The following is a 10,188-nucleotide window of genomic DNA, read 5'->3' as shown; positions in this document are numbered from 1 at the left end:
AGAAATAGGGCCCCTGGCTTCCAAACCAGGGCTCTGTATTGTGCTCTCAGACTCCCCAGATGGGCTGCTTACTGGAGAGGATGAAGGAATTCAGAGAACATGCTTGAGAACAACCAACCACAAGACTTATGCTGCCCAAGGTCCTGTTTGCCAAAATCCCCACTCTTTCTTCCTCTTCCACAGCCCAATCTCAGCCACCTAAACCTCTAGAATATTTTGGAGCTGAGCACAAACAAGCTGCTAAGGCAGTGTTCTATTCTTATTCTTGAAATTACAATTTCTGCTTATTTCAGAAATTAAGATTTTCCCACCCACCTCTCTTTCTCCTCTTTTTATTCTCCTCCCAACCCTGGCTCTAAATTCATGTCTGCTTTTCTGTTTCCCTGGCTCATAAAATATTTCACATGGCCAAGCTGCCATAAAGAATATTTCCTACAAATGCAAACACTGTACTTGGACATACCAATGAAACTTAATTTCTGTCAATGTGCTGTTTGGGGAGTTTTTCAATAAACCATATTCCTTGAACACATTTTGGAACAAACTGAAATACCAAGAAAAGAAGAACATGGTTATTTGCAGACAATGGAGGGACTACTTCAACATAAATATTGTAATAGATGGACAGATTGTCCTATATTATAGCTCTCTGTGTAAGTATCTATTTTTTTCCCACTGGAATTGACTCCTTAAGGGTTTATATCATTTCTGTTTCAATTCCACATCCCTCACAACTCCAAAGTTCTTTTCATATATGAAGGCCTCTATACATGTTTATTAAATTGAATGTTTTTTAAATGTAGTGAGGGCATACTATGCAATGTAGGCAGAATGGTAGATGTTTTCATGGCTTTAAAAAAAAGTTGATCCCTATGGCCATCCTGTATCAGTTATTTATTGCCTCAATAATGACATTTTATAAACCACCCAAAAGCTTAGTAGATTAAAACAATAACCTTCTATTTTTTTGTGTGTGGGTCTACGTGTTGGCTGGCCAATTCTGCTGATCTGCATTGGGCTCAGCCAATCTTCATGAGGGGTGTTCATGCATCTGCGGTCAGCTGGAGGGCAGGTAGGGGAAGTTGATCTAAGATGGCCTAACATAGAGCAGCTGGAATGATAGGGGCCTCTCCTCACATGATTTTTTTTTAATTTTCCAGCAGGCTATATTTACACTCATGGTGAAGACAGCAGGGTTTGAAAGAGCAAATGGAAACATGCAAGACCTTTTGATGCAAGGCTTAGAACTGGCACCGTCACTTGGACCACACTTTTTTGGCTAAAGCAAGTCACAAGGCCAGTCCCAGATTCAAGGGCTAGGGAAATCAAATCCACCTCTCAATGCAAGGAGCAACCAACTCATGCCACAATAGGCTGAAGAATTATGGCCATTTTTGCAATCAATTCACTACATAAGTTTAATTTTAAGATGAAGAAAAAATAGGTCAAAAGTTTTATGAAAAATGTTATAACACTGGATTATGGTGATAGTTGCACAACTATAAATTTACTAAAAATCATTGAACTATACCCTTACAATGACTGAATTTTTTGATATGTAAATTATCCCTCAGTAAAGCTATTGAACAAAACCTGAAACTATTTGTAAAACTTTACTGAAGATCATTTAAGTCATAATTGCCCAAATCTGCATTTAAATTCGGAATTCTAGCATGAAACTCGGTAATCTTTCCATTGCAATATATTTATCATACCTAAAGCATTAGATTCTCAGAATCAGAGAATCTAGGAACTAGAAAGAACTTCTGCAGGTTACTTAGTCCGTCCCTTTTTCAAGCAGTTGAATGTGTAAAGCATCTAGTGCAGGTGCATAAGACCTCTCTTGGGTTGAAAAATAGGAACAGCTCTACAGGAAACCTGAGCCAGGTGAAAAATATGTCTCATCTTCTCATGTGGGATCCAGTATAGTTAATACTGGAAGAAAAACTTGAACCACTGTTCTTTCCAAAAACAGAAAATACAGACAATTCTTTTGATTTTACTTCTTTCATTTCATGATGAGCTCGTACTGAGTAGCCAGGATACCACAGGTACTCAGATTCTAGTATTAATAGCATTAGCATTTTTCTTCCATTTTAGTACCCAGAGTCCAAATCTAAATGTCTTCTTTAGGGCTGAAAGTGGTCATATTCAAATTAAAGGTCACCCAAATAACTTCTTTTGTGGGTTAAAATCTCTGACATGAGGACTCTAGGAAGAAGAACAGTTTTTTAAAAGGTGGACATGTACAATCTGGTCCTTCTATTGAAAGCCTTAAGGGGTCTGTGAAGATGATGAACAAATGGGAAGTGTTCCAGTTTTATCCTATAATTCGGACTTGTTTCTGGAGGGAAAAAAAAAAGGAAAATCCCGAGGAGATGCATCCAAGCTCTCCATAAACAGAGCTTTGAAGAGCAAATTGAGCAGCTTTCATCAATCACACACAGACCACAGCAAACACAGCCCGAGGAGAATCACTCACCCAGTGTCAGGCAGGGTCAGGCAAACGTTATCAAACGCTCTTTCAAGATATTATGAACCAGAATCAGAGGGAGAGAAGGAAGTAGAGGAGCGCCAAAAATAAGATCCCGAGGGGAAGGGAGGCAAATAAGGCAAGAAAGAGATGCAGTGGCAAAGAGGATGTGGAGGGAAGAGAAAGAGAGGAAGAAAGAGTGAGAAAAAGACACAGGAAAATATATAAATAGGTAGCAAGACTCAGAGAGCAGAAGGGAAGCAGAGAGAATGGTGCAGCAAAACAGAACAAAAGTAAATTAACAGCAGCAAAAGGAAAGCTGGAAAACAAGGTGGAGAGAGATAATCTTCCCCCTGGGTGGGGTGGAGGCCACATTGGCGGCCATCTATCCTGAGGATATGTCATCTACGTGACCTTTCATTGAAAATTAGCCAAAATAGTTCAAGTTTCTGTGTATAGAGGAATATCATCATGTCTCAGTGAAAGGAAAGAAAAAGCAAACACTTCAAACGTCTTCCTCTCCAGCTCCCCAAACTTATTCACTAGGAGGGACTATTTGATCATTCTGGATGGTTTCACTCAGGACCTGAAAATGAGAACAGCCATTAGAAACCAGCTCGATGCCCACCCAATCCCCCACAGGAGTGATTTTACCTTTTATTACAACAAAGCTCAGGCAGTCATATACCCACTCAAGTTGTAAATCTACCTTCTTCACAGATCAAGTTCAATTTTCCAACTAATTAGAGAAAAACAAACCCACTCCTGGGTCAAAACCAAGCAAACATCCCCATCTCTGTATAGGACCTGGCTCTGTCTTAATTAAGAGGTAAGGGCCTGGGTGCCTGGGTGTTCCTTGGGGAACTTTGAGGGGCCAGGGGTCAGCAGGAGGGCAACCAGTGCAAGAAGAGAGCCCGTGCACCAAGGAAAATAAATGAGGAATGGGAGATAGAGGAGCCTTCTCCAAAACAAACTTTGCTAATTTACACGCTTACTCCATAAGAAGATATTGCAAATGGCAATGCATGAAGAGACAGAGTCCTCAAGACAGCCTAACTATTGGTACACCCTGAATATCAGTTACAATTAGGCGAGGTACTAGGAGCCAGTTGATAGTGGCTCCCAATTCTTAACTGAAGAGTTCGGATAGGAGCTGAGAGAATAACAATAGCTAGAATTTATTGAGCCAATCATTTTTACATGCACCATTTTATTTAACCCTCACAATAACCCTATCTAATAGACATTCTTCTAATTATTATTCCCATTTTACTGATGAAGACACTGAGGCTCAAAGAGGTTACATAACTGGCCCAAAGTCATACAGTGAGCAAGTACAGAAGTGGAAATCTGAGCTTGCAACTGACTCCAGAGCTGGTCTCAGCCACTCTGTGGCCTGCATTGCTCCAGTAGCAGATGGGTCTGATAGAAGAGCATGTTGGCCCTGTGTACTTGTGAACAGCATGCAGGATGGAGAGAAAGGGGACAGTCCTGGAAGCAGGGACTCATAAACAGCCTCAATCCAGTTGGGAAGGAATCAGGGTTTTGAATAGGATGGTAACAGTCCATGTCGCAAAGATGAGGCCAATTTACCATATGAAAAAATTTTGAGCTTTGGGATAAATGGCACAGTCACTGGCTGAGACAGGAGGTAGCATTACTGTGGGCAGCAACAAGTTTAGGGAGCTCTCTAAACTTTCCTATTTCTCTTTATGAAAGCAAAAGACCAGAAAATTATCTATAATTACTGAGCCATAGCACTTAATTACAGCATCTCTTGCATGGGCCAACATGGCAAATGACTCCACACCACTAATGAGTGTCCTGAGCTCCTCTTCCCACTCCCAGTTTGACCTGGAATACACTGGCACGAACAGCCCTTCCAGTTCACTCTATACAGCAGAGGGATCAGAGTACAGGCTGTGTGGCCAGACAGACCTGTGTTCAGATCCTGTCCCCACCGCTCACTAACTGAGGAACTTTAGACACTATTCAACTTCTCTGAGCCACAGTTTCCTCATCTGTAAAATGGGGGCTGTAAAATACATCAGTCCTGGGGAATGTCAGGATAAAATAAAAAGATAAATGCATAACATCTAGGACAATGCCTAACATATAATAAGCACTCTTTTAAAAAGCTATTATTATTGTATATTTCCACCCCTTCATCTGACTCATTTGAAGCTGAAAGAGGAAGAGGCAAACCAAGTGAAATTGCTTACATAAAAGCCAGATAGAGCCTGGCTATTCCACCGAAGGTAATAATTATAAAGCTGCTTCAGAGCACAGAGAGTTCCAAGAATGGAATACGCATTTGAAACAAGTTCATTAAAAAATTGCTTACTCATAAAAGCTACTATCGTTATAGCCTGACAAATGGAAGACACGACACTAATAAATAAGGAGCCAGTGGTAAACAAGCTGACTACACCAAGAGTCCCTTGATTTCTCTCTTCCCCATCCTTCAACTGTTTCTTAACCTTTTATGGGCTTATAATGACAAGTTCAGGTAGGTTTTATGTGCCTGTCTACTCTGAGTTTTCTCCCAACTCCAAATGGAAGGGAAGAAGCCTCCAGGCTTCTCTACTTAGTCTCCCAGAATGGAATGAGGCAGTCTCGGCACCCAGCAGGCCTGGCTGCCACCTCTTTGCACCACAGAGTCAGCTCAGGCCTTTCCTCACCTCCACATCCTATCTAGAGACCTCTAAACCCTCACACTTTGCACCAATGCATCTCCTCCTGCCTCATGGGTCCATTCCAAGGAGAGTGTCCTGCTGTTTTGCGGGACACTCTCCCAGTCAGTGTCCCGCTGTTTTTCCCTTCCAGTCAGTGTCCTGCTGTTTTGCCCCAGCCCAAATAGATCACATTCTCGGTTGTGGAATGAGTCCCTAACAGAAAGTCAGGAGACTGGGATGATTATGCAGTCCAGATGCTTACTAGCTGGACATTGCCACTCTACTTCCCTGAGTCTCAGTTTTGCTGTCTATAACCTGGGGATAACAATACTTCCCTCACAGTGTTCCAGCAGAGGTTAAATAAGTTTATAGTGACAAATTTGCCCTATGGAGTGTCTGGCACATGTGGCAGATGTTGCAGTTACTCAGTGGCAATAATTCAGCACCCCGTATCTGAGCTCGGTCCTATGATCTTGGGTGTGGGGGTGGCAATGAAAAGAGAGGAGAATGCCCACAACGGTCTACCCTCAGAGTTTTGACTCACCATGCAAGCAAGAGACTTCAACTTGCTTTCAAAGAATTTCTAAGTGCAGATATGACCTAAGGAAATGGGGTGAAGAGAGTGGGGTGCTGGTACCCTCCCCTGCACTCACCTGCCTCCGCCCTGCCCCAACCCTGCAGGACTTGACTATGTCTTGCTCTCTTGCCAAAAAAAGGACAGCAACATCAGACAGGAAGCAGCTTAGTGCTTTTACAGAGCCTGGGGCCAAACAAACATGTGTCAGCATTTACCAGAAACCATGGTAAATCTTACAAATTCTTACATAACAAAAGCATGTAATCTCTGAGTCCACATATTCCTTTTTCAAGCAAGCCCCACCTACTTGACTACTGTTTTTCAGGAGGTTAAAACAAAAAATGATGTGTCACTTAGTTACACAAATGAACAGCCGATTTGGACTTTGAAAAACTCTTAAGTATTTTGTAAAAACGGAGCTAAATACTAAGTAATAAATTTTGGGAGCCAAATCCTTCCAAAACAAAATTTCCTTGAGAATTGCCCTTCTGCGCATGGGTAACTATTGCTCTCAGAGACAAGAAATGGCTTGCTTGGATTCAAATATGCAAAAGCTAGGTTTTAGGCATCCACTCTCTTATTCTAGAAAGATTTATTGAATACACACTATGTGGAAAGCATCATGCTAGGTGCTGCAATACAAAGATCAAAAGGTTCAAGAGATAGAGGCAAGCTGTCTCTAAACTAAGATGCTGCTGGGGACCCACTCTGGTGATCTTTTTAGCCTGACTTAGCAACAGGCCATGTATTTAATTAGAGTCTTCATTCTACTGACGCTTCCTCCAAACTTGCACCTTGATCAGAAGATAAAGGTCAGTCCCTCTGATCTCACTGTAAGCTTTTTGGAGGCATAAGAACAGGGTCTTTGTCATTTTTTTCTCCAGCACCAGATGTAATGCTTACCCCATCCCTAAGAGGCACTCTGTCGGGAGTTGAGCAGGCCTTGGCTCCGATCACTGTGGCATTCTAAGCAGGTGCCACTGACAATGTGACTCAGTTTGTCTAAGCTGCAGTTTCCTCATCTGTGAAACAGAGATACTTTTGATCTGAGAAGGTTGGAAGGAGGAACAAAGCAAGGGTCTGGAAAGGGCTGGCCAAGAAACCTGTCATGCAGTCGGAGGTCAGCACTTCACAGGAGCTCCTAGTGTTAAATATGGAACCACCCAATGTCCCCTGTGAGGGAGCTCAGTGACATTAGGGGCAGACAAAGATACTAGAATGGGAACAATCAGATTCTACAGCTAAAAATATAAAAAAGAAGAAAAAAAAGCAAAAGTGAATTTTCTCCCCATTTCACTAAAATAATATGCTCTAAGCCTGAGACCTTTTCCCTCCTGTCTGCTGCCTGAAACTCATTTCTCCAACAGAGATCTAAGCCACCATAAATCTCATCAGGGGTCAAAATGGCTGACACAATTTTAACTACAAGCAACCACAGCAGAAATGGCGTCATTATTATCCCCAAGGGCTGCTCTCTGCCTTTTCTAAGGGACAAAAGAAAAAGTCATATTTTTTAGCCTGGAAATATAGGGATTTCCTGCATTCATATATATATATATATATATATATATATATATATATATATATATATATATACACACACACACACACACACACACACATACATACACACACACATATATATATATACACACATATATATATATATATATGTAGTATTCTAGAATTTTCAAGGGACAAACTCAAGAACCCAGAAGCACAAAAACTGTGAAAGGAAAGTATGACCAGACATAAAGTGAGCACTATTTCTGCCTTAAACAAACAAACAAACAAACAAACAAAAACTCCTTGCTGCCATGCTACCCAAAAACCTAGAAAAACTATTTCTAAGTAATACAATTAGCTATGTCTCCAATCTCCTGTGACTCTCGGTTTTCTACATTCTATAACCAGGTCTCATCTACGGCACTTGCTCCCTGACTGAGTCCACATGCTTTCCCCTGGGGAGGCACAGTACTGCAATGTGATTCTGACACTAATCACCCAGAGTCAGTGCAGACTTCACAGATGAAAGGCACAGCCTCCAAAAGACTGCCTCACTTCAGTCACCAGCCACAAGTTCAAGGGTCTTCAGACCACCTACACTTCTGGCTGCAAATTTGGGGGTTTCCACAGCCCCCTCAAATTCAATAATTCACTAGAATGACTCACAGAACTCAGTCAAGTGCTATGCTTAGGATAAAAGTTTTACCATAAAAGGTAGAAATCAGAGCCAGTCAAGTGAAAAAAATACCCAGGGCAAGGTCTGGGAGGGTCCAGAATGTGGAGTTTCCATGCCTTCCCCCCATGGACTCAGGTTGGTTCACCCTCCCATCACATTGATGTGTTCACCAATCAGAAAGATCATTTGCACTTTGGTGTCCAGCGTTTTCACTGGGGTTTCATGATGTAGTATCACTGATTGAATCATTGGCCAAGTGGTTAATCTCCATCTTCCAATCCCTCCTGGAGGTTGAACCAATATCACATGGCTCAAAGCACCAACTCTCTAATCACACGGTTGGCCTTTCCAGCATGACCAGCCCCCATCCTGAAATTATGTAGGGGCTCACTGTGAGTCACCTCACTAACATAAACTCAGGCATGGTCCCAAGGGCTCACTATGAATAACAGAAAGTCTTATCACCTGGGAAAGTTAGAGGGTTTGTTTAGAAGTTCCATCCCAGGAACGCAGGACAAAGGCCAGACAAATGCTTCATTATACAAAAGGAGGGAAGGCTTCAGCATCTCAGATACTAACAACCTAGACCCAAGGCTTGTCCCCCTGTTGTCACTTTCAGCAAATTAAACTCTCCCTTGCTGACTCCTCAGTCTCTTCATCATCTGGTACCACTATGCCTGGCCAATCTCATTTCTGCTGTTCCCCATCATAAAATCTGCATCCTACCCCTCCTGTTCTATCTCAATCTCCCCACACAAGTTACAGAATACTGAGATAACCTCAGGCGTGCACATGAATAAGACCTGAGCATGGACAAATAAGACCAGTAGGACAGAACCAACATTAGTATTTAAAAGTGAGCAAAGAAAGAGAAGCCCATGAAGGAGTCTGAAGAGGTGGGGAAATCCAGCTGCTGCACGTGGTGATGGAAGCCCAGGAAAAGAGTTTTTCAGTATGCAGGAAAGGACCAACAGTGTCAGCCGCTGCAGAGAGGTCAAGGAAGATAACGACTTAAAAGTTGCCATTGGATTCAGCAATAAAGTAGTCATCTACAACCTTGCTGAGAGCAGTTTCAGCAGAACAATAAGGGCAGAAGCCAGCATGCAGTGGGTAGAATACAGAATGGGAAGTAAAGAAGCTGAGCGACAGATACAGATGCATTTCTTAAAGAGAAAGCGGTGGCTGAAAAGTGCCATGGGGCCAGCAAGGAATTGAATATACAAGACGGAAGGCTTAAACATGTTTAGGTCCTGATAGAGAGAGAGGAAAAGAGAGAGGGACAGGATGAAGGGACAGGGAAGAGAAAGGGAAAAGTGATCAAGCCAGGCTGCTAAGGAGGTAGGAGAGAAAAACTCCAGAGGACAAAAAAGGGGATAAGCTCAGACAGAGAGAGGCTCCTCTTCCATAAAATCAGAAGTGAAGAAAAGAGGCATGGTGGCAGATGTAGGTAAGTTGTAGGTTTGATGGCACTGAGTTAAGGGGTGGGATGTTTCCATCTCTGGGTTCTACACTTTCTGTGAAGTAGGAAGCAATGTCAAATGCTTAACTTGTGAAGGCCAAATATTTGAGGAGGGGAGGAGAGTGAAGAAGGCACTGAAAATCTAGTCTAGAGAACTAGAGAGAGAGGTGACTAAGGAAGCCTAGAATGATCACAGGAGAGTGGCAGGGAGCAGTGGGGTCTGGGAAATGGGAGACAGTAGTACAATGAGTCTACAGATCGTGTGGGTTTCTCTATGACATGCAGCAACACTGGCAGAGAAGGCTAATAGTTGGTTAGCTCCAGGGTTGAGGTTTTGCCATCCAAGTATGAAAGAAAGCCAATAGGGCAACAATATTAGCAAGACAGAGGTTGAAGTAAAATGAAGCTGAGAGGGTATGGTATGAGAAGGTATGACTGAAAAGAGAGAGAGAGAGAGATCAGTGGTCTGGGAGTCCCTAGTTTTAAAATAGAAATAATGTCAATGATTGAGTACAAGAAGTAGAAAGATAGAAGGTTGTGGTGTGGGAGGTGACCTAGGGGATGACGAGGTCCAGGTGGGGTGGACGTGTTGAGAAGAGAAGATGCAGGAATGGGGGGGTCGAGTGTTGCTGGGCATCTTCATGAGCCCAGAGGAAGCCCAGGATGAAAGCAGGGTTCAGATGGAAGAAAAGACTGTGTAACACATGCTGGTGTCATTAGTGAATGGGGAGAATGACTAAGAGAGTGTTAGATGAGGAAGAGGAAATGCAGAGTGGAAATCACTAATCAGAGGCCTGTGGGCCAACTCAGACCCAATAGCCA

This window comes from Pan troglodytes, chromosome 1 (assembly GCF_028858775.2).
Source record: "Pan troglodytes isolate AG18354 chromosome 1, NHGRI_mPanTro3-v2.0_pri, whole genome shotgun sequence".
NCBI lineage: Eukaryota > Metazoa > Chordata > Mammalia > Primates > Hominidae > Pan > Pan troglodytes.
Note: the sequence above shows the minus strand (reverse complement) of the source record.